The sequence below is a fragment of the Dendrobates tinctorius genome, unplaced genomic scaffold (genome assembly GCF_039654945.1).
Source record: "Dendrobates tinctorius isolate UK_male_01 unplaced genomic scaffold, ASM3965494v1 ptg000163l, whole genome shotgun sequence".
Lineage (NCBI taxonomy): Eukaryota > Metazoa > Chordata > Amphibia > Anura > Dendrobatidae > Dendrobates > Dendrobates tinctorius.
The window spans coordinates 15,120,997-15,147,181 of NW_027361830.1; the positions used below are offsets into that span (position 1 = coordinate 15,120,997).

The following is a 26,185-nucleotide window of genomic DNA, read 5'->3' on the forward strand; positions in this document are numbered from 1 at the left end:
CTCGATGGCACAGCTGTGACCTAAGTGACTAGAGGATAAGGGAGATTGGATTGCTTTTAAAAAAGCAGTTTGCGGAGCAGTGGGTAAACAGCAATGCCAGCCTGTCAGGAAGCCTTAGAAGGCAGCCCAACAACCAACACCACTGATACACCACTATATAGCCTCCCCTTGCACTGCACACACAGTGACTGGTGTGTTGTGCAGGCCAAATCGCTAGCAGCAGAAGCAGTTTTTTGGTCTTCTTCCCTGCCTAACTCTCTCCCTACAGAATCAGCAGCAACCTCTCCCTATACTGAGATCGGCAGAAGTAAGATGGCGGTCGGCGTGCACGCCCTTTTATACCTCCTGTGACGCCCACCAAAGCAAGCCAATCACTTGCATGCCCTTCTGAAAGATGGTGGTGACCCGTGCCTATGTCATCACGTTGCCCACAGTGTCCGTGGATCCTGATTGGCTGAAAAAGAGCGCAAAACAAACTTTTGAAACGCGACTTTGGCGCGTAAGTCGCCGACCTCGTGGCCGACCTCATCCCAGGGTCGGGTTTCGTTTCATGAAACCCGACTTTGCCAAAAGTCGGCGACTTTTGAATTTTTTCGACCCGTTTCGCTCAACTCTACCGAAGACATCTTCAAACAATCCTCAATCATAACTACCAGAAACACATGATATATACATAATTTCTTTGTAAACAAGTTTCTAATTATAATATACAATCGTGTTCAAAATAATAGCAGTCCAATATGACTAGCCAGATTAATAACTGTTTTAGGTATAAATTGCATTACCAAATGTCAAACAATTTACCAGTTGGTGCAGTAGATGCTAAGAAAACCAACAGAATCATGATCTGCATGTTTTTGAGCTTGTGTATTAGAAAAACTAATTGAAGGGGGAGTTCAAAATCAGGTGGCCCTCATTTAAGGGGGAAGCCAGGACATGTTGTCCATGCATTTCTTCTTGAAAGCCTGAGAAATATGGGTCATTCGAGACATTGTTCAAAAGAACAGAAGTGTACTTTGATTAAAAAGTTGATTGGAGAGGCTAAAACTTATGAAGAAGTGCAGACAATGATAGGGTGTTTAGCTAAAATGATCTCCAATGCCTTAAAATGAAAAGCCAAACCAGAGAGACGTTAAAGAAAATGAAGACTACCATTCGAATGGATAGAAGAATAGCCTGAATGGCAAATTCTCAGCCAATGATCAGCTCCAGGATGATCAAATACAGTTTCAACTTACCTGTGAGCACTGTGACTGTTAGGCTGGGGTCACACTGCGTTTTAGCAGTCCGTTAGATGGACTGCATTACATCCCGGCAAAATGCGGTGTAACGCCGTCCATTAACGCTGCCATTGCCCTCCATTGATGGGCGCATCGTGACACACGCCGTAAAGCGGTACGCGTTAACGATGTGCTGTCATTCAGTGACGGAGCCTCGGACGCGGTCTGCAGCGTCTGAAGCTCCGTCACCGCTACCGCTGATGAATCATCAGCGCTAGCGGGTATAGCATAACGCCATTGCGTTATGCTATACCGTTTAACCAGCCCGTCAATGCTATGCGTTGAAATGGCTGGTTAAACGCAATGTGAACCTGGCCTTAGAAGACACCTGTGTGAAGGTAATCTCTTAGCAAGAAGTCCCCCTCCCCCGCAAGGTCCCACTGATAGAAAAAATACATGTACTGAAGCAGATACAATCTGCTAAAAATAACACATCACCAGGCCTAAAGAGAAATGGAGAAACATTTTGTGGACTGATGAAAGGAAAAATTGTTCTTTTTAGATTCAAGGGCTGCAGATAGTTTGCCAGACAACCCCCAAACTCTGCATTCAAGCCACAGTACACTCCAAAGACAGTGAAGCATGGTGGCGCAATCATCCTGATATGGGCATGTTTCTCTTACTATGGTGCCGGACCTATTTACCGCATACCAGGGATTATGGACCAGTTTGCATGTATTAAAATACTTGAAGAGGTCATGTTGTCCTACTCTGAAGAGGATATGCCCTTGAAATAGGTGTTTCAACAAGACAATGACTCGAAACTCAGCAGTAAATAAGCAAAATCTTGGTTCCAGGCCAAAAAAATTAAGGTTATGGAGTGGTTAGCCCAATCCCCAGACCTTAATCTGATAGAACACTTGTGGGATGACATAAAAAATGCCGTTTCTGAGGCAAAGTCAACAAATGCCAAAAAATTGTGGGAAATAGTCAAAGCCTCCTGGGCTGGAATAACACCTGACAGATTGCAGAAGTTGGTTGACTCTATGCAACATAGATGTGAAGCAGTTCTAAATATCTGTGGGTATACAACTAAATATTAGCTTAGTGATTCACAGGAATGCTAAATCCACAATAAGTACATGTTGTGAGTTTTTACCCCTTAAGCCCCAAGGGTGGTTTGCACGTTCATGACCAGGCCAATTTTTACAATTCTGACCACTGTCCCTTTATGAGGTTATAACTCTGAAACGCTTCCATGGATCCCGGTGATTCTGACAATGTTTTCTCATGACATATTGTACTTCATGTTAGTGGTAAAATTTCATTCATATAACTTGAGTTTATTTGTGAAAAAAACAGAAATTTGGCGAAAATTTAGAAAATTTGAATTTTTATGCCCTTAAATCACAGAGATGCGGCACACAAAAAACTTAATAAATAACATTTCCCACATGTTTACTTTACATCAGCACAATTTTGGAACCAAAATTTTTTTTTGTTAGGAAGTTATAAGGGTTAAAAATTGACCAGCGATTTCTCATTTTTGCAACGCCATTTTATTTTAACGGACCACATCACATTTGAAGCCACTTTGAGGGGTCTATATGATAGAAAATACCCAAAAGTGACACCATTCTAAAAACTGCACCCCTTAAGGTGCTCAAAACCACATTCAAGAAGTTTATTAACCCTTTAGGTGCGTCACAGGAATTTTTTGAATATTTAAAAAAAAAATGAACATTTAACTTTTTTCACAAAAAAAATATTTCAGGTTCAATTTTTTTTATTTTACCAAGAGTAACAGGAGAAATTGGACAGCAAAAGTTATTGTGCAATTTGTCCTGAGTACGCTGATACCTGATATTTGGGGGGGAACCACTGTTTCGGTGCATGGCAGACCTCAGAAGGGAAGGAGCGCCGTTTGACTTTTTCAATGCAAAATTGGCTGGAATTCTGATCGGACGCCATGTCGCGTTTGGAGAGCCCCTGATGTACCTAAACAGTGGAAACCCCCCACAAGTGACCCCATTTTGGAAACTAGACCCCCCAAGGAACTTATCTAAATATGTGGTGAGAACTTTGAACCCCCAAGGGCTTCACAGAAGTTTATAACGTACAGCGGTACAATTAAAAAATCATATTTTTTCCACAAAAATGATCTTTTCACCCCCAATTTTTATTTTTCCAAGGGTAACAGGACACTAAAAGTTATTGTGCAATTTGTCCTGAGCACGCTGATACCCCATATGTGGGTGTAAATGACTATTTGGGTGCATGGCAGAGCTTGGAAGGGAAGCAGCGCCATTTGACGTTTTTGGCTGGAATTGAGATCGGACACCATGTCGCGTTTGGAAAGCCCCTGATGTACCAAAACAGTAGAAACTCCCCACAAATGACACCATTTTGGAAACTAGACTCCCCAAGGAACTTATCTAGATGTGTGGTGAGCACTTTGAACCCCCCCGTGCTTCACAGAAGATTATAACGCCCGGGCGTGAAAATAAAAAAATCGTATTTTTTCCACAAACATGATCTTTTTTTTATTTTCCCAAGGGTAACAGGAGAAATTGGACCCCAAAAGTTGTTGTCCAATTTGTCCTGAGTACGCTGACACCCCATATGTGGGAGAAAACTACTGTATGGGCACACGTCGGGGCTCGGAAGGGAAGTAGTGACATTTTGGAATGCAGACTTTGATGGATTGGTCTGCGGGTGTCATGTGCGTTTGGAGAGCCCCTGATGTACCTAAACTATTGAAACTCCCCACAAGTGACCCCATTTTGGAAACTAGACCCCCCACGGAACTTATCTAGATGTGTGGTGAGCACTTTGAACCCCCAAGTGCTTCACAGAAGTTTATAACGCCTGGGCGTGAAAATAAAAAAATAATTTTCTTCCATAAAAATGATATTTTTGCCCCCAATTTTTTATTTTCCTAAGGGTATCAGGAGAAATTGGACCCCAAAAGTTGTTTTGCAATTTGTCCTGAGTATGCTGATACCCTATATGTGGGGGTAAAACACTGTTTGGGCGCATTGCAGAGCTTGGAAGGGAAGGAGCATCATTTGACTTTTTCAATGCAGAATTGGCTGTAATTGAGATCAGACGCCATGTTGCATTTGGAGAGCACCTGATGTGCCCAAACAGTGGAAACCCCCCCAATTCTAACTCCAACCCTAACCCCAACACACCCCTAACCCTAATCTCAGCCCTAGCCCTAATCGGAAAAAGGAAATAGATACATTTTTTTAATTTTATTATTTTTCCCTAACTAAGGGGGTGATAACGGGGGGGTTGATTTACTATTTACGGCGGTTTTTATGTTTGGCAGCTGTCACACACTAAAAGACGCTTTTTTTTGTAAAAATAGTTTTGGCTTCACCACATATTGAGAGCTATAATTTTTCCGTATTTTGATCCACCGAGGTCTTCTTTCTTGCGGGACGAGTTGACGTTTTTATTGGTACCATTTTCGGGCACGTGACTTTTTTGCTCGCTTTTTATTCCGATTTTTGGGACGCAGAATGAACAAAAACCAGCGTTTCATGAGTTTCTTTTGGGGGGTGCGTTTACACCATTCCGCGCACGGTAAAATTGATAAAGCGGTTTTATTCTTCGGGTCAGTACGGTTACAGCGATACCTGATTACACGATTCTTAGGTAGTTTTTTTTATGTTTTGTCGGTTTTATGCAATGAAAACTATTTTATATAAAAAATAATTATTTTTGCATCGCTTTATTCTGCGAGCTATAACTTTTTAATTTTTTTGCAGATGATGCTGTATAGTGGCTCGTTTTTTGCGGGACAAGCTGACGTTTTCAGCGGTACCATGGATATTTATATGCGTCTTTTTGATCGCGCGTTATTGCACTTTTTGTTCGGCGGTATGATAATAAATCATTATTTTTTGCTTTGTTTTTTATTTTTATTTTTTAAGGGATTCGTTAAAGGGGTTAACTAATGGGACAGTTTTATAGGGCGGGTCGTTACGGATGCGGCGATACCAAATATGTGTACTTTTATTGTTTTGGTTTTTTTTCATTTTCAAAAAATTAATTTATTGGGGAATATTTTTTTTTTTTACTAATTTATTTAGCGATTTTTTTAAAAATTATTTTTACCCTTTTTTTTAACTTTATTACATTGTCCCAGGTGGGACATCACTGTCCTGTGACAGATCGCTGATCTGTCACATCACAGATCACTGTGACAGATCAGCGATCTGTCACAGGCACTGCTGCAGATTTCCTCATGCCTGCGCTTTGCAGGCAGTGAGGAAGTCAGCTCCCTACAGGCCCCCGAAGGTCCCCGTCGCCATCTTGGATCCGGGAGCCTGTAGGGAAAGAGCCCCCCGCAGCAGCGCTGCACATTGCGCTGCTGTGGGGGGCTCAGGGAAGCACAGAGGGAGCCCCCTCCCTGCCGATGCTTCCCTTTAACCCCCGGTACACCGCGATCGTGTTTGATCGCGGTGTACAAGGGGTTAACATGTCGGTGACCGCCCCTGACAAATTGTGCCGGTTGTCAGCTGTGATAATCAGCTGACACCCGGCCGCGATCAGCGGCGCTCACCAAGTGAGCGCCGCTGATCGCTATGACGTACTATCCCGTAGCTGGGAATTAAGTCCCAGGGCACATGGACGGGATAGTACGTCTGATGGCAGAAAGGGGTTAAAGACAGATGCAGACACTGCTATTTTTCAGAACAGCCCAATGTTCATTTTTTGTTATTTTCTTTAAAGTTGTTAAAAATTATATACATTTCTCTTCATATTTTGAATTAGAAAACAGTGTGCCATGTTCCCAGTGCTTGGAAATAAAAACTAGTGTAAAGATTTTGTGATTAAGGCCGGTTTCACATTCGCGCTTTTTAAGCGCACGCACGGCCGGGGGTAGCTCCGCCCCCGAGCCGGCTCTCTGCCCGGCGTGCCCGCCCCTTCCTTGTAGCGCCGCCTCCTAGCGGACAGCGGCGCCTGCGATCGGCGCACCCTATCTTTAGCATAGGGTGCGCAGATCGTGCGCAGGCCGTGCGCTAGTTGCGCTTTGACCTGCGCTGCGCACTTTTGACGGTGCGCCGTGCGTGCCAAAATCAAACTTTTCGGATTTTGGCGCGCACGGCGCACCGTCAAAAGTGCGCAGCGCAGGTCAAAGCGCAACTAGCGCACGGCCTGCGCACGATCTGCGTACCCTATGCTAAAGATAGGGTGCGCCGATCGCAGGCGCCGCTGTGCGCTAGGAGGCGGCGCTACAAGGAAGGGGCGGGCACGCCGGGCAGAGAGCCGGATCGGGGGCGGAGCTACCCCCGGCCTTGCGTGCGCTTAAAAAGCGCGAATGTGAAACCAGCCTAACTCGTGTTTTTGAACACACTGCTATTATTTTGAAGACATCTAATATATAAAGCTCAATGTGGGTGTGTATGTATGTGTGGGTGTGTGTGTATGTCTGGGATTGGCATCCGCACCGTCACAGCTACAGCCAGAAAATTTGGCACAGTCACACGTCTGGACCCCGAGAGTATTCATAGGCTATGTTGTGAGGTGAAATTTTAACCCCGCGTGTTCCAATTCACCAAACAATTTTGCCCCTATCTACATAATGGGGAAAAAGTGAAAGGAAAAGTGTTGGAGGCAAATTGACAGCTGCCAGACGTGAACAAGGGGGACTTAAAGAATGAGAACAATGGCGCCAAAGAGTATATACTGTATAGTTGCTAAGATGTGGCCCTGACATGGGATACTCACCACACACGGGGATATGAACACACACACAAAATGCGCCACACACTACCATGTGCTTCAACACATATACCACCCTCAGCACACATTTCACCACACATACACCAACCTCGCCACATAAAAGTCGAAACATAAGTCGCCACTCAAAACGCTGTCCCAGAGCTGTTTAAAAGATGAAAAATGAGCTGTGATTGGTTGCTATCAGCAACAGTTTTCTTTGTAGACAGTTGTGGTAACTGAGGCCTATTATTCTTATCATTTCTATGGTTATCGTCCTTCTGTAAAGCTGGAAATAACACAATTTATTACCGGGCCAAAACAGACCACACTCTGACACAGACTGCAGGTGGAGCCCAGTATCACACAGCATAGGATTAGATACGTGGCTCAGCAGTCAGTATCACACAGGATTGGAATAGATACACGGCTTAGCAGGCAGTATCACACAGGATAGGATTAGATACGCAGCTCAGCACACAGTATCACACAGAATAGTGTTATGAGCTCATTTTCTGCTCTACCAGTTGAGAGTTCTCCTTCCGTTCTCCCTCTGGTGGTGACGGGAGGTGGTGAGGTTGGTTTGAGTGGTAGTGATCTGCCACCTGGTGAGGAAGATAGTGATTGGATCTCTGGAGTATCAGACTGGATATAAGACAGCCGACGCCCTATCCTGTTGCTGGTGATTCAGTCTGCTTCTCAGGTCTAGGACTCAGCTCTGTTCCAGTCTTCTCAGATAAGTTTGTTTTTTGCTAATGTTCACACTTGCTCTTGTTGGTCTTTTCAGTTTTTTGTGTGATCAGCCAGCCCGGCTGGGCTGTGCTGAATTTCCACTCTTATTTGCCAAATTGCCTTTTTTTTGTTCCTTATTAGATTGGCCTCTTTTTGCTCTGTCTCAGAATATTTCAGAGTGCTGGTATAGTGGGAGAAGTCTAGTGACTTCAGGGTTAGTTTTGCTATCAGTTGTGTTGGACATTTTGTAGGGTTTTTTGGCAGACTGCAGACAGTGTCTTTCCTTTCCTGTCCTTTCTAGTTAGTTAGGCCCCATCATTTGCTCAGCATATTTTCCTGCCTTTGTTTGTGTTTTCACCTTTTTTCACCGTCAATACATGTGGGGGGCTGTCTCTCCTTTGGGGTCTGCTCTGGGGCAGTTAGTTTTCCTCTTTTCCTGCTTTAGGCTTATTTAGTTCTCCGGTTGTGATGAGGCGTCTAGGACCACCATAGGAACGCTCCACAACTGCTGCTAGTTGTGTGTTAGGATCAGGGGTCTGCAGTCTGCATAGTTACCAACCTCTTTGGTTTTCTGAGACTTAGCTTTGTTGTTTTTTATTTCCTCCTCGGCTACCCGTTCATCACAGAACAGTATTAGATACATGGCTCAGCAGACAGTATCACACAGAATAGGATTAGATACATGGCTCAGCAGTGTAGGATTAGATTAGATAGGATAGGATTAGATGCACGGCTTTTATGTGCAATATAATCATTATAATTTGTTATAACTAACCACAGTTGGTTACTATGCCCAGGCAACGCCGGGCTCTTCAGCTAGTACTTTATAAAGGTACAAAAGGTTTGGCTGACCTTATGTGTGTGTATATGTACTGTATGTGTGAATATCTAGATATATATATGCACTGCATACTGTATGTGTGTGTATGTACTTTAATGCTGCAGAATAAAACCCTCAGGATGCCCACCCTTTATTTCTGCAACTTGCGTTTTATTGCTCTGTGTTGCAGATTTGTTCCCAGTCCTGTCATAATATGAGCTTGTCCTGTAATAATGTCCAACAATGTAGAAGATGGAGACATTTTGTTGTCATCTTCTCCTCACTGTGTGTTGTGGTTCTCTCATCTGAGGGGATCGAATCACACTATGATGAAACTTGGATCGGAGTTTGATCAGATTGTAATTTGCATAATCGTCCCAATTCTTTTGGATGAGAGAATACATGGCCATCTGCACTTGTCGCTAGAGTGATTCTTGTGTTTGCAGTGTGCTGTAGCTTAGTGTACGCACTTAGGGTATGTGCACATGTTTTTTTTCAGGTGGCAGAGCTGCTTCAGGAAAGCATCTGCAGTCTTTTTCCTGAAGCAGCCATGTTTTTTGCAACGACTCTGCCACCAGCACTTTTTCCCTATACTTTCTATCACAGTTGCGAGTGATAGAGTATGTTACTTCTTTTAATTGCCTTAGTTTAAGAATACTGAACCAGTTAAAAGAAGTAACAAAAGATGGAACGTGTATAGCCATGTCGTTTTACATTGCTGTGCACTATGTACATTTTTAGTGGCGGGTATGGGGCACCTTTTTAGGTGGGTGGTGCATGCCGCAATCCGACAGAAAAAAAGAATTTGTGTGCACATACCCATATATTGGATCTGCAGTCACAAGATACATGCATCCCAACATGAAAACAATATATCCAATCCAGGGGTGGACATATCATTGGTGCCAACTGTGAGGTCGCACAGGGGCCAAAGAGGTAAGGGGGCCCATTTCTACTTCCAAACCAGGTGCAATTTTGCATTTTTAGGAGCTCTTGTGCTTTAAACGGCCCATATATTGTTCTTGCACAGGGGTCCTTTTCTGTCTGTGTCTGCCTAAGGTCCAATTTAGTCTGTTAAAACAGTTACCTCTGATACTTTTATAAGGAAGGACGTGGTAAAGTGGTTAATGATGGGTCGCTATGCATGGGCCAGTGATGTGTGCTTTCCCCCCAGACTAAAACTTGCCAGCCAACCCTGGTATAAAGATGTAGTAATCATTAAAGACATTTTCACATCTTGTAAAGTTATGGCATATATGACATAAATGAATAGAAAATATGGGATCCCAACAATGCGACCAGCATTTCTCAAGAATGGACCTATAACACCTGTTACTGTAAGCAGAGGGATGAGTGAAATTCCCATTAATTTATAGGGGAATTCTTACCACCTATAAACTTAACTCATTCTCAAGATTTAATGCAGTATTACTTCAAATGTGGAGTCCTCATCCTGGTTTCAGGCTGAAACTCTATGATTCCCAGCAGAAAATGGCTGTGTTACAGCTATCATCTGCATGTTCGGCGAACATCGGAATGTTTGCTAATCCAAACCGAACCTTGAAAAGTTTGCACATCTCTTGCAGTGAGCCATTGTAATAAATTTACTGTAAGAATGGTATGCAATGTTAACAGAACTACAGAACAGAGAAATAGAGTAGCTTGGCGTCTGAAGAGTTAATAAATGGTACATTTTCATAAATAAATATATTAACATTTGTATACTGATAGATATATGTACATATACTGTAGATACTTTTCCATATACTGTATCCATGTACTTTGTAAATATAGGAAGTATATAGAATAAGTAGTTTTTATTAACTTTTTTTACCCAAAAACTTGCAGCATAAGAAACCTTTTGGCACTTTTGGACATTTTTCAGCTTAAAATGGGATGATTATGGCTATATTCCAACTACAAGAGGCTACTGTAGATCAAAACTATGGCACAAAAGTCAATAGAGAAGACATAAATGTAATTGCACATTAAATAAAGATTACAAAAATGAAAGAACTGTATCCAAAATGAACTGGGAAGAACTAGAAAAGTAACAGCGAAACAGAACAAAACTGTAATAAATCTTTTAAAGACAATAGCTCAGAATAAGGTGATTTTAAAGTGCTGCTTAATGCAGAGCCTAGCAATAAGATACAAAATTATTACTCTCTTGATTTTCAAAGCAGCAAGATTAATAGATGTACTTTTATATGGTAGAAAATTACAAATTAATTGGACTATATTATTTTTCTTTCATTTTCCTAACACAGTTGTTTCCATGCATGTGTGACTGAGTAGAGCCTTTCAGCTAAGCGCATTATTGTAAACATTTGGAAAATTTTGGTGTTGGGATAGCAGTATTGGGTTGCAAGAACCCACTGATCACATCTAAAGGTGTTCTCAGAGAATGAAATGAAATAGATATCCTGATATAAATTCAAACTGCAGCACATACTAGTCATGTGTTAGAAAGAGCTGAAGACTGAAGGCATATAGCTCCTGAGACCTGCGTCTCAACTGACAAGAGCTCTAAGACACATAATTATTTAGGTGGCCAGAAAGATGGATGTCATATGTGAAGAAATATATCTGTTCCTCACTGAGCGCGAAGGTGTTTATCTCCTGCTACAACCTCCGCAATATTTTCTTGTTTTCTAGTTGGGCACAGTCAGTCTCTGTGCACTGCTACAAAGCTGCCAGTCTGACAGATGAGGATGAAGCTAGAGATCTCCTCACCGAGCACAATGTAGGTTAAAACACTTCACATATCGCTGTCATGCTCCCGGATACTGACTGAGGTATGTGTGATATAGCTCTTGTCAGTTGAGACACAGATCTTGGTAGCTGTGTGTTTTCAGTCTGCAGCTTGTACGGACTCATGAGTAGGACAGGCTGTAGTTTGAATTTTAACAGGGATTCTAATTTATCTCATTCTTAAAGAACCCCTTTAAAGGGAATCTGTCACCTCATTTTTGGCCTATTAGCTGTGGTCACCTCCATCAGGGGCTTATCTACAGCATTCTATAATGCTGTAGATAAGCCCCTGATGTAACCTGAAAGATAAGAAAACGAGTTAGATTATACTCACCCTGGCATCCGGTCCGGTCCAATGGGTGTCACGGTCCAGTCCGGCACCTCCCATCTTCTAGAGATGACGTCCTCCTTCTTACTTCTGCCGCGGCTCCTGCACAGGTGTACTTTCTCTGCCCTGTTGAGGGCAGAGTAAAGTACTGCAGTGTGCAGGCGCTGAACCTCTCTGACCTTACCCAGCGCCTGCGCACTGCAGTACTTTACTCTACCCTCAACAGGCTATGTATAGGCATTTTGAAATAAAATAATACCAGCCATGATAGCAATTGCCACTGTGACCAATTCACTTTAAGATTCATTAAATTATTCCCTTTGCTTCTTATCGGATGCACAAAGTAAGACTTGACCTCACACAGTTTATATATCCATTCATAAGTAGACTATGAATACACTGATTTTTATGTGCACTCATATACTGCTTATATTGCTATATGTTTGTAAGTAAAAAAACAAAAATGCCTGGTACAGTGTTCTCCAACATCATGGATAATCCATTCTACATTTATCTCTATACCTGCCATCTATCTCTTATTTATGTACTCAGCTTTTCTTGACTCCTGGTTAACCACCGCCACAATGGGGCTATCTGGGAAAATGGACAATAAATGCAAGGATGGCATTGCTGCTTGGTCTATCTGAGATAAGATTGTTGTATTTGAAAGGCACACTGACAGTTCTTTACACTACCTAAATCTTAGTACAGGTTAAAGCCAATCTTCTGGACATTCACAGTAAAATCAAATGCACCTGCCTTGGCTTCTTCTGCATTCTATGAGTGGCACCCCAGAAGTCTGGTTGCCACAGTGGCATTGCCTCCCTCACAGGGAGTAATGTCATGCCTGGAAGCAATGAGGGGTCCCCTTAACAGGTGTCAGTAGGAGAGGAGTCGAGCAGAACCTGGGGAGTGGAGCTGTGATTAAACTTGCCCCAGAGCTGAGCGCAGGTAAAAGAAATGAAAACTAAACTTCTTGTGTCCTCCAGTGATCTCTTGAGCCCTGAGTCCTGTACCACAAGGTACACGAAACCTGACATAAACAGGACCGGTAGCCCTGGGACCCCGCTCCACCTGTGGGGAGCAGAAACATCCCAGCTGTGTCACCAACAGCCCCAGCAGTCTCCTTTAGCAACGTCGGTTATCTGTTGCCGAACACCACAGGTGGCGTCACGTTAAATCCCATATACATATTCCCCATTTTATGGCACAGCCAGGGTGAAAGAGTCGGGTCACGGCCCCGTAACTTCGCCAAAGAACTGTCCGACCCAGATCCGAGTAGCCCACGACCCTGGTGGGCATGCCATATGCATGAGCCACATCTACTCTCAGCTTTGTGATGCCCTGTGCATGAGCAATTCACAGATAAAGCCAAGTCAAGTACAATTCACAAAGCATGTTTGAGACCCTTGTCTTCAGCTCAGACTGCAGAATTATTTTTCATAATGATATCACCCAGAAGACTTGTAGCGGGTAATTTATATGCAGCACACAAATGAGTATAACTCCAATTCAGGTATTATGCAGTGTAGGTATGAGCCATCTGACAGGTTTCTCTTCAAATCAGTAAAGTTCCAGTCTCCGTTCCAGATTTTAGAGCCTTTTACTCAAAACTCAATATTTCGGCTCTGTATACGAACTTGACTCTGAACACAATAGAAGTCAATGGTGACCCAAACTTTGGTGCTTTAAAATGGCTGAAAAATTGTCATAGTTAGGGCTTTGGGGCTGCAAGAGGAAGCTAAATGGGGGTAAGAGCAAACAAATTTGGGAAGGTAACTGACTTAGGCTACTTTCACATATCAGGTTTTCGGCGTCAGGCGCGATCCGGCGTCGTGCCGGAGCGCCGGATCCGGCAAATATTTCGTAAAACCGGATGTGACGCATCCGTTTTTCTGCCGGATCCGTCTTGTTCTTCACAGACAAAACCGGATCCATCTCATCCGGTTCATCCGGTTTTTGTTCCGTTTTTCGATGGATTACGCCGGATCCGGTTTTTAAAATCGCCCCTTGTGGCCTTCCGAACGGGATTGGCTACTGAAAATCTATATATAGCATGTTCCTACAGCCCTTCTTTGACAGGTTGGAGAGGAGAAAGTGCAGGTTGGAGAGAAGAGCAAGTTACTGGCGAAGATGGATGTTGTGATTGGAAATATTTTGAAGAATTTGGCGGATTTTACAGCGGAGGCGAATCGTTTCAGGGTGATTGTTCTGGAGAAGGAGAGAGCGAGACAGCAGCGCATCAGGCATCGTAGACGACGTTTGTGGATCCACCCCATCACAGCCAAGAGAATGACGCGTGGGGTCTATTCTACACTCTGCATGGACCTTAGACGAAACCCGGATAAATTTTTTGGATATGTTAGGATGAAAATGGAGAATTTTGATTACTTGGTGGAGCGCATTGCACACCTCATAAGAAAAGCGGTCACCTATTGCCGCTTCTCCGTTTCACCCGCAGAGCGTCTGATGGTGACTTTAAGGTAAGCCACATTTATTGGATGTGCTCGCATCAGAGCACACTTTCACTGCAATCTTGTTGGTGGTAGTTTGTATCTCCAAGTGTTATAGGTGAGTTTTGGTATGTAATGCTGTGATTTTAAACTAATTGATTGTTTTTTAATTCCCCACAGATTTCTTGCAACTGGAGAATCCCTTTCGTCACTGCATTTCCAGTACAGACTCAGGATTTCCACCATATCTGGAATAGTGAAGTACACATGCTGTGCACTGTGGGACTCCTTAGCTGAAGAGTTTTTACCAGAGCTCACAACAGAGAGGTGGATTGAAATTTCAGAAAAGTTTCAACAGATATGTCAGTTTCCCAACTGCTTGGGCGCTGTGGACGGGAAACATATCCGCATTGTAAAGCCAGCCGGATCGGGATCGGAATATTTCAATTACAAGAAATATTTTTCCATTGTCCTCATGGCCATCGCTGACGCGGAATACAAATTTATTGCTGTTGATATTGGGGCCTATAGCCGCTCCAATGACTCTCAAGTTTTCAAACTGTCTGCCATGGGGCGTAAACTGTATGGAAACACCTTCCAGTTCCCACCCCCTAGACCGCTGCCGCAAACATCTGGTCCACCTATGCCATTTGTCTGTGTAGGGGATGAAGCCTTCCAGCTGTCAGAACACCTTTTGAAACCGTACTCTAGCAGAGGATTGTCAAGAACAAAACGCATTTTTAATTACCGCCTCACAAGAGCAAGAAGAATGGTTGAATGTACCTTTGGTATTCTGACAGCCAATTGGCGGGTCCTATTGACTGCGATCAACCTCAAGACAGAAACTGTGGACGAGGTGATCAAAGCTTGCGTGGTACTCCACAATTTTGTTATCTGCAAGGAACCCATTTCCATTGAGGACACCTCTGAAGAAACCACCTTGCAAGATTACCATGACATTACCACTAGAAGTTCTGTGACTGTTTCAGTAATGAGGGACAATTTTGCACTATACTTTATGTCACCTCAAGGCAGAGTACACTGGCAGGATGACAGAGTGTGAAAGATTTGTGCCCTTAACCAAACTTGTGTACAAACAGTATATACCTTTGCCAACCAAAGTTGGCTATCTTGTCATGGTCTTACTATTTTTACCTTTAGGCCACAGGTGTGTACCTGGTTGCGTTTTATGCAAAGTATTTCACCTTTTAACAAAAGTTGTGTACAATGTTAGGAAATCACCAACAATAAACACAACTTTTTAGGTGAAATACTTTGCTTCAAACACAACCAGGAACACAACTGTGGCAAAAAGGTCAAATTTACCCACAGTTATATACCAGGTTTTGAATACCATTTGACCTTTGAAATTATTTTACCTTTTTTTGTAAACATATTTCGCCGCAGAAAGAAATGACAGACAACCATTGTAAAAGTAATTTAACTTTTAATTAAATTTTTTTTTTTTTTAAATGTTTTTAAAGTTAAAAAAACTTTTTGAATAAATGTTTGAAAACAAACAAATGGCCATTTTTATTAAAAAAAAACATTACAACTCGGTGTAGTGTGGGGTGGAAATACTGCTGGAGGGGCTGCGGGACACTTCGACACTGGGAGTGTGGAGAGAGGACTGGGATCGTGGTGGGGAAGGAACAGTTAGAGGTGAAGGTGTGGAAAAAGCTACAGAATGGGTGGACATGTGGGAGGCAGAAGAGGTGGTGGGCGGTGGAGTGGAGTGTTGGGCAGGGACTGTAGGAGCAGATGATGTTGATGGCAAGTTGTATGGGGAAGGAGTTTGGTACGGGGCAGGTTGCTGGAAGTGGGGAGATGTCTGGTACTGGGGAGGTTGCTGGTACTGGGGAGTTTGCAGGTACTGGAGAGGTTGCTGGTACTGGGGAGGTGGCTGGTATGTAATAGGAGGGGGAGGATGGAAAGTGGCTGGAGGGGGTGCAGGTGGAGGAACTACTGTGGTGGGAGGAGGAGGTTGGAAGGTAACGTGCTGGAGAGCACTGTGGCATGAATGCATTACATGCATCTGCTGGGTAGGAGAGAGCGTTTCCATGCGCTCCACAACAGACCTGAAAAAGGTGTGGTTTGGCGAAGATCTTGCTTCTGAATGCATGGTTTGCAGAAGTGTCTTCACCTCCAGAATGCTGGAGTTGATCTGCTGAAAGCCTTTGCTCTGACAAGACTTTTAGACAGTTCTGGAAAGATGCATTCAGATGCAAGAACTCTGGCGCATAAGTCTTTTCCTGACCCCTCTGCCGCTGCCGCCCAGTACCTGCAGGTGTACTAGAGGTGGCAGGGGCAGAAGGGTGGGGTAAAGGGAAAGCGATCTCCTCACCAGCAGCTTCATGTAATGTAGGCGGCCACGATGCTCCTGTGCTGGTGGATGGGACAGATGGGTCGAATGTGTGGGAAGGCTGGGAAGGTGCAGATGTACCGGGGCGGTCGAAGTGTCCCTCGGTGCCGGTCTCCTCAGGGATCGCCTCAGAAGGGTCCAATCGTGCAGGCTCCCGAGTGCTGCTCACCGTGCTGTGGAATAAAGAGAAAAAAAAACAAATTAAAATAGTGACATGGTATGGCCCTGGCTGAAAAAAAAAAAGTTACATCTAAACATTTTTTTGTCACATGTGGTGAGTAATATTTACCTTCTGGTGACCATTGTATCCCGGAGGAACGACAGGGCTCGTGCGTACTTGTACTTGCTCCTGCGTCCTCCAGATCCACTCAGGGCCCGCATCTCTTTATTGAACTCCTTCTTGAAACGATCCCTCACAGACCGCCACCGCTTCACAATTCTCTCCCCTGAAATGAGAAAGGACAAAGTGGTTAGTATACAACATCAGTGTTTCCCAAACTCCAGTCCTCATGGTCCCCAGGGGTCATGTTTTCAGGATTTCCAAAGTAAATAGAAATCCTGAACACATGATCCGTGGGGACCATGAGGACTGGAGTTCAGGAAACACTGGTTTAAATCAAGCAACCGGTACTGTATATACTTACGCTCTTTAATCTGGGCCCGAGCATCGAGGTCCTCCCAGCGGTCCACAAGGAGCGAACAGATTTCCTCCCAGAGTCGTCGGGTAACGATAAGGTCAGCATGGCGGCGGTCAGCCATATTCCATAGCGGCTCCCTTTCTCTGACGAGATCGATGAGGTGGTCCACATCAATCCCTCCATCCTCACCGTCAGAGTCGGGAGCACGCTGTGAAGGCTGTTAAAGAAAAAGACAAAAATAACATAATTAGCCTCCACAAAAGAAATGAAATAAAAAGTGCAAAAAAACAAAGCAAAAATATTTATACTTACACGCTGGTGACCGCCGCGTTGCTGTCGCCGACGACCCTGGGAGGCACTGCGAGGACCTCTTGGCCGAGCACCAGATTGGGAAGACTAGAGAAGAAAACAAAAAATGTTATGTCTTTGGATGGAGGCATTTGTTTGCTGTGTGTGGTCTGCAGAACATTGTTTTCTATGTGTTGTGTGTAGTGTGATATTGTGTTTCTGCGTTTGATGCAAAAATCTTACCAATTGTGAGCCCACTCCAGGTGTCTGTCCACCCCTTCCTTCTTCTTCTGGGAGCTCCTCTTCATCTTGTGATTCCTGTTTTGAAATAAAAGGCAATGAATAGACATATATTACAGAGATGATGGATTTTGGAAATAAAAACTTACCGTCAATCGCTGTCGATGCGAGGGAGGGCTCCCAGAAGAAGATGTGCTGTCTTCCTGCTGGCCAGACTCCATGCCTGTGGGTGGTGTTACTGCTGCTGCCATTGCTGCTGCTGCTGCTGCTGCATCTCTTGGGCGGCTGTTGAATAAAGAGAAACAAAGGGCCAATGAATATCTTTATATTCCATGGCCCTAGTTTGGAGGAATGGGGGATTTGATAATTACCGTCTCTCATCTGCTGCTGGACTCCCCTCCAGTTGTTCAGCATGCTGCTCCATTTGGGGTGGTGGTGGTGCTGATGGTGCTGCTGCAGATGTCTCCTGCCTTCTCCTGCTCCTGGTTCTTGGCTTGGGTGGCATGTTGGGTGTGGCTGAGGGTCCCACTGTCTTGCTTTTATATATGTCTTGTGGGCCGAGCTACTAAGCATGCTCAGACCAAAAAAACGGATCCGGCTGTCGCCGGATCAGGCGCATTGCGGCGCTCACAGGCTTTCATTGTGTGAAAAAGCCGGACACGCCGGATCCGGCGTGTCCGGCTTTTTCGCCGGAGACAAAAAACGTTACAGTAGCCGTTTTTTCCAGACGCCGGATTGCGACACATTGCCGGATCCGGCGAAAACCGGATGAAACGCATGGCCATCCGGCTCAATCCGGCTCTAATGCAAGTCAATGGGGGGGAAACCGGATCCGGCATTGCATTTCGCCGGATCCGGTTTTTGTCAAAAGCGCCGGATCGCGCCTGACGGCGAAAACCTGATGTGTGAAAGAGGCCTAAATAACATAATTCACAAAAAAGAACACATTTTGGAAGGAACCTAAAAAGTTTGTGGAGTGAATTGGATTAAAAAAATTTTGAAGATGAGGCCCTGTATCCTATATCATGGATGATACAGTGAAACTGTAAATGGTCAATAAATCAGTCAATGTGAATTATATTTTTGAACTTCTGGCTACAGATTGCTGTAAAATTATGAACCGGTAAAGGAATACATGGAAAGCCTGACAGAGGCACCGCGTAGGAGCCCTCACCCTTGCTTATCTCCCAAGCGACCCTGTACATTGCCTTGGGTGCATTGATTAACCCCTTCACCCCCAAGGGTGGTTTGCACGTTCATGACCGGGCCAATTTTTACAATTCTGACCACTGTACCTTTATGAGGTCATAACTCTGGAACGCTTCCATGGATCCCGGTGATTCTGACATTGTTTTCTCGTGACATATTGTACTTCATGTTAGTGGTAAAATTTCATTCAAATAACTTGCGTTTATTTGTGAGAAAAACGGAAATTTGGCGAAAATTTTGAAAATTTCGCAATTTTCCAAATTTTAATTTTTATGCCCTTAAATCACAGAGATACGGCACACAAAAAACTTGATATCTAACATTTCCCACATGTTTACTTTACATCAGCACAATTTGGGAACCAAAATTTTTTTTTGTTAGGAAGTTATAAGGGTTAAAATTTGACCAGCGATTTCTCATTTTTACAACACCATTTTATTTTTAGGACCACATCACATTTGAAGCCACTTTGAGGGGTCTATATGATAGAAAATACCCAAAAGGGACACCATTCTAAAAACTGCACCCCTTAAAGTGCTCAAAACCACATTCAAGAAGTTTATTAACCCTTTAGGTGCGTCACAGGAATTTTTTTGAATATTTAAAAAAAAATGAACATTAACTTTTTTTCATAAAAAAAATACTTCAGGTTCAATTTTTTTTATTTTACCAAGGGTAACAGGAGAAATTGGACTGCAAAAGTTATTGTGCAATTTGTCCTGAGTACGCAGATACCTGATATGTGGGGGGGAACCACTGTTTCAGTGCATGGCAGAGCTCAGAATGGAAGGAGCGCCGTTTGACTTTTTCAATGCAAAATTGGCTGGAATTCAGATTGGACGCCATGTCACGTTTGGAGAGTCCCTGATGTACCTAAACAGTGGAAACCCCCTACAAGTGACCCCATTTTGGAAACTAGACCCCCCAAGGAACTTATCTAGATATGTGGTGAGAACTTTGAACCCACAAGGGCTTTACAGAAGTTTATAACGTACAGCGGTACAATTAAAAAATCATATTTTTTCCACAAAAATGATCTTTTCACCCCAATTTTTATTTTCCCAAGGGTAACAGGACCCTAAAAGTTATTGTGCAATTTGTCCTGAGTACGCTGATACCCCACATGTGGGGGTAAACCACTATTTGGGCGCATGGCAGAGCTCGGAAGGGAAGCAGCGCCATTTGACATTTTTGGCTGGAATTGAGATCGGACACCATGTCGCGTTTGGAAAAGCCCTGATGTACCAAAACAGTGGAAACCCCCCACAAATGACACCATTTTGGAAACTAGACCCCTTAAGGAACTTATCTAGATGTGTGGTGAGAACTTTGAACCCCCATGGGCTTCACAGAAGTTTAGAACATAAAGCCATACAATTAAAAAATCATATTTTTTCCAAAAAAATGATCTTTTCACCCTCAATTCTTATTTTTCCAAGGGTAACAGGACCCTAAAAGTTATTGTGCAATTTGTCCTGAGTACGCTGATACCCCACATGTGGGGGTAAACCACTATTTGGGCGCATGGCAGAGCTCGGAAGGGAAGCAGCGCCATTTGACGTTTTTGGCTGGAATTGAGATCGGACACCATGTCGCATTTGGAAAACCCCTGATGTACCAAAACAGTGGAAACCCCCCACAAATGACACCATTTTGGAAACTAGACCCCCTAAGGAACTTATCTAGATGTGTGGTGAGAACTTTGAACCCCCATGGGCTTCACAGAAGTTTATAACATAAAGCCATACAATTAAAAAATCATATTTTTTCCACAAAAATGATCTTTTCACCCTTAATTCTTATTTTTCCAAGGGTAACAGGACTGTAAAAGTTATTGTGCAATTTGTTCTGAGTACGCTGATACCCCACATGTGGGGGTAAACCACTATTTGGGCGCATGGCAGAGCTCGGAAGGGAAGCAGCGCCATTTGACGTTTTTGGCTGGAATTGAGATCGGACACCATGTCGCATTTGAAACACCCCTGATGTACCAAAACAGTGGAAACCCCCCACAAATGACACCATTTTGGAAACTAGACCCCCTAAGGAACTTATCTAGATGTGTGGTGAGCACTTTGACCCCCCCAGTGCTTCACAGAAGTTTATAATGCCCGGGCGTGAAAATAAATAATTCGTATTTTTTCCACAAACATGATCTTTTAGTCACCATTTTTTTATTTTCCCAAGGGTAACAGGAGAAATTGGACCCCAAAAGTTGTTGTCCAATTTGTCCTGAGTATGCTGATACCCCATATGTGGGAGAAAACTACTGTATGGGCACACGTCGGGGCTCGGAAGGGAAGTAGTGACATTTTGGAATGCAGACTTTGATGGAATGGTCTGCGGGTGTCATGTTGCCTTTGGAGAGCCCCTAATGTACCTAAACAGTGGAAACCCCCCACAAATTACCCCATTTTGAAAACTAGACCCACTAAGGAACTTATCTAGATGTGAGGTGAGCACTTTGAACCCCCAAGGGCTTCACTGAAGTTTATAATGCCAGGGCATGAAAATAAAAAAATCGTATTTTTTCCAGAAACATGATCAATTAGTCCCCAATTTTTTCATTTTCCCAAGGGTAACAGGAGAAATTGGACCCCAAAAGTTGTTGTCCAATTTGGCCTGAGTACGCTGACACCCCATATGTGGGAGAAAACTACTGTATGGACACACGTCGGGGCTCGGAAGGGAAGCAGTGACGTTTTGGAATGCAGACTTTGATGGAATGGTCTGCGGGTGTCATGTGCGTTTGGAGAGCCCCTGATGTACCTAAACTATTGAAACTCCCCACAAGTGACCCCATTTTGGACACTAGACCCCCCACGGAACTTATTTAGATGTGTGGTGAGCACTTTGAACCCCCAAGTGCTTCACAGAAGTTTATAACACTCGGACGTGAAAATAAAAAAATCATTTTTTTCCACAAAAATGATATTTTTGCCCCCAATTTTTTATTTTCCTAAGGGTAACAGGAGAAATTGGACCCCAAAAATTGTTTTGCAATTTGTCCTGAGTAGGCTGATACCCTACATGTGGGGGTAAAACACTGTTTGGGCGCATGGCAGAGCTTGGAAGGGAAGGAGCACCATTTGACTTTTTCAACTCAGAATTGGCTGGAATTGAGATCAGACGCCATGTTGCATTTGGAGAGCCCCTGATGTGCCCAAACAGTGGAAACCCCCAATTATAACTCCAACCCTAACCCCAACACACCCCTAACCCTAATCTGAGCCCTAACCCTAGCCCTAACCCTAGCCCTAACCCTAAGGCTGTGTGCACACGCTGCGGATTTTGCTGCGGTTCCGCAGCGGTTTTGGCTGCTGCGGACCCGCAGCAGTTTCTGCTGCGGTGTACAGTACCATGATTCCCTATGGGAATCAAAAACCGCAGTGCAGACGGTGCGGAATTTTCCGCGCAGATTATCTGCGGTTTTCAATCCGCAGAAAGAATTGACATGTCAATTCTTTCTGCGGATTCTCCTGCGGTTTGCCATCTCCTCTATTGAGGAGATGAAAAACCGCAGGACAAAACCGCAGAGCAATCCGCAGGTAAAACCGCAGGTCTTTTGACCTGCAGTTTCACCTGCGGATTTTACAAAATCCGCGCGGATGAATCCGCACCTAATCCGCAGCGTGTGCACACAGCCTTACCCTAACGGGAAAATGGAGATAAATACTTTTTTTTTAATTTTATTATTTTTCCCTACCTAAAGGGGTGATATCGGGGGGTTTGATTTACTATTTATGGCGGTTTTTATATTTGGCAGCTGTCATACGCTAAAAGACGCTTTTTATTGTAAAATAGTTTTTGCATCACCACATTTTGAGAGCTATAATTTTTCCGTATTTTGACCCACTGAGTCACGTGAGGTCTTATTTTTTGCGGGACGAGTTGACGTTTATATTGGTACCATTTTCGGGCACGTGACATTTTTTGATCGCTTTTTATTCCTATTTTTGGGGCGCAGAATGAACAAAAACCAGCATTTCATGAATTTCTTTTGGGGGGGTGCGTTTACACTGTTCCGCGTGCGGTAAAATTGATAAAGCGGTTTTATTCTTTGGGTCAGTACGGTTACAGCGATACCTCATTTAGGTCGTTTTTTTATGTTTTTGTCGGTTTTATGCAATGAAAACTATTTTATATAAAAAATAATTATTTTTGCATCGCTTTATTCTGCGAGCTATAACTTTTTTATTTTTTCACTGATGATGCTGTGTGGCAGCTCGTTTTTTGCGGGACAAGATGACGTTTTCAGCGGTACCATGGATATTTATATGCGTCTTTTTGATCGCGCGTTATTACACTTTTTGTTTGGCGGTATGATAATAAATCATTATTTTTTGCTTCGTTTTTTATTTTTATTTTTTAAGGGGTTCGCTAAAGGGCTTAACTAATGGGACAGTTTTATAGGGCGGGTCATTACGGACACGGCGATACCTAATATGTGTACTTTTATTATTTTTTTTTTTTATTATTTCCAAAATATGGATTTATTGGGGGAATATATATTTTTTTTTTTTCTAATTTATTTGGCGATTTTTTTTTAATTATTTTAACACTTTTTTTTTATTTTTTTTTTTACTTTATTAAATAGTCCCAGGTGGGACATCACTGTCCTGTGACAGATCGCTGATCTGTCACATCACAGATCACTGTGACAGATCAGCGATCTGACACAGGCACTGCAAAAGGCTTCCTCATGCCTGCGCTTTGCAGGCACTGAGGAAGCCCGCTTCCTCAGGCCCCCGTCGCCATCTTGGATTCGGGGGCCTGGAGGAAAGGAGCCCCCCGCAGCAGCGCTGCACATTGCGCTGCCGTGGGGGGCTCAGGGAAGCACGGAGGGAGCCCCCTCCCTGCCGATGCTTCCCTTTAACCCCCGGTACACCGCGATCATGTTTGATCGCGGTGTGCAAGGGGTTAACGTGTCGGGGGCGGTCCGTGACCGCCCCTGACACATTGTGCCGGGTGTCAGCTGTGATAATCAGCTGACACCCGGCCGCGATCAGCGGCGCTCACCACGTGGGCGCTGCTGATCGTGGTAGACGTACTATCCCGTCCACGGTCATACGGGCCCGGGTACCGTGGACGGGATAGTACGTCGGATGTCAGGAAGGGGTTAATAAGGCAGGAAAATAGGGGGGGAAGCCAGCACTGTTTAAGGTTAGGACGCATAAATTAGAGTGCATATGCACATAATGTCTAGCTGTATTCAAAAATGAGATATTTAGCAAAAAAATTGATCAATTCAATTGAGCCACCCCGCCGCGCCAAGGCAATCTCATATGGGGGGTCCTACTCTATATATTTTTAATAAATGCTGTGCCATTACGGCCTCCTAAATACACTTAGAGCATGACCACATCAAGTGCAATCTGTACCTGAACATTTACTGGATCGCTCCCATGAAGCCAGATGAAGCAAGTGCAGATGAAGGCCAACCAGGTCTGAACACAGACATATCAGGAATGGCCTCCACACATTGCCTGACCAGCAAACATAGATGAAGGGCGATGTTGGTCCAGACACAGGTGCACAATTAAATAAAGCTTGGGGCAGGGTGGGGCTGCCGTGTGTGTGCACAGCAGCCTAATCCATCACAATGAACACAGAAAATTATGGTAGACATAACCAAGCGTGCACGGCAACAGTGGTGGTCAGCCACAAACCAACAACAAGAAAATAGGGGGGGAAGCCAGCACTGCTTAAGGTTAGGACGCATAAATTAGAGTGCATATGCACATAATGTCTAGCTGTATTCAAAAATGAGATATTTAGCAAAAAAATTGATCAATTCAATTGATCCACCCCGCCGCGCCAAGGCAATCTCATATGGGGGGTCCTACTCTATATATTTTTAATATATAAAGTAGGACCCCCCCACATGAGATTGGCGCGGCGGGGTGGCTCAATTGAATTGATCCATTTTTTTGCCAAATATCTCATTTTGAATACAGTTAGATATTATGTGCATATGCACTTTATGTTATGCGTTCTAACCTTAAGCAGCGCTGGCTTCTTTTCTTTTTTTGTTAATAAGGCAGGTTGGCCAAATTGTCCTCTGTAGGCCATTCATCTTACCTTCGCTGTGTAAGGGGTGTTTTCTCTACACTTGCCGCTTCTGAACCTGCCCGCACAATGAGCCGCTCTCCCTTCCAACCAGACCCCTGTGCCATACGGGCTCTGTCACATCCTGGTGTCCTTGGAGTAAAGTGAATCAGGGTTTGAATCTGGAGAGGCAGCCTGATAAATGGGTACAACATCGAAGGAAGGCAGCAGTCAAGCAAATTAACCACTTCTCAACTGAGTCAGCAGTTGATGATGCAAGACAAAACACCCATCCATGACAATTTAGGGGCTCTGTAATTGGAATGAGTAGATAAATCATTTAATGAGCATTTATTGGAGGGAAAATCTGGTGCCAGCATCCACAGTACAGTAATTACAGCTCCAGTAGCATACAGTAAAGTCTCCCACCACTACAGTGCACACATGGATAGTACAGTGAAACTGTGAATGGTCGATAAATTATTTAATTTTGCCTGCTTTGCTGAATTTTTTACTACAAAAAAAGCTGGATCATCCATAACAGTCTGTACCAAACCTGTTGCCATGAGCGACTGCATCGCCATATTAGGCTATGTGCACACGTTGCGGTTTTACCCGCGAGTCCGCAGCGGTTTTAACCCTGCGGAACCGCTGCGGTTTCCGCCACAAGGTACAGTACCATTAAAGTTAATGGTAAAACGAAACCGCTGTGCACATGGTGCAGTAAAAACCGCGCGGTTTCGCGGCGGATTACAAAACGCAGCATGTCAATTATTTCTGCGATTCCGCAGCGGTTCTGCACCCATAGACTTGTATAGAGTCTTTACAATCCGCAGCAAATTCGGCATATGTGCGGTTTTTGCTGCGGATTTGGGTGTCAAAACCGCTGCATAGGGAAGTGATGTCAGGCGGGAGGAAGTGTGTGGGTGGAGTGTAGTGTAGGGAAAAAGCAGGAAGTCGCTGTCATGGAAGGCTACCGTCGCATGGGGATCGATGTGGGGCGTCTGATCGATTTGGTATGTATGCATGTATGTATGTTTGTGTGTCTGTCTGTGTGTGTGTCTGTCTGTAGTGTGCGTCAGTCTGTGTGCATCAGTCCCCATGCGACAGTAGCCCCACAATTGTGCTCAGTCGCCGTATGGGACTGCTACCCCCATCCGGCTATAGGATGGGGGAGTAGTCCCTGCAGTGACCGAGCACAATTATGCATGTTAAAAAAAAAAAAAAAAGTACAATACATGTAACATTACACACATGTAACACATGACATACAACATAAAACATACATTACATACTCACCATACAGCACATGTTGTTCCCCGAAGCCATCGTTCCCCTACAATAAAATGAAAAAAATAAA

The 26,185-nt window shown here is 43.9% G+C and overlaps 1 long non-coding RNA gene across 1 annotated transcript in view; it reads right to left on the reverse strand.

The window, feature by feature from the left end:
• Positions 1-25,073, reverse strand: part of LOC141052814 (uncharacterized) — a 51,092-nt gene extending 26,019 nt beyond the window's left edge. The window contains exon 1 of the long non-coding RNA XR_012220901.1: positions 24,859-25,073. This is a non-coding gene — a long non-coding RNA (uncharacterized lncRNA). The remainder of the gene's footprint in view (positions 1-24,858) is intronic.
• Between the last annotated feature and the right edge of the window lie 1,112 nt (positions 25,074-26,185).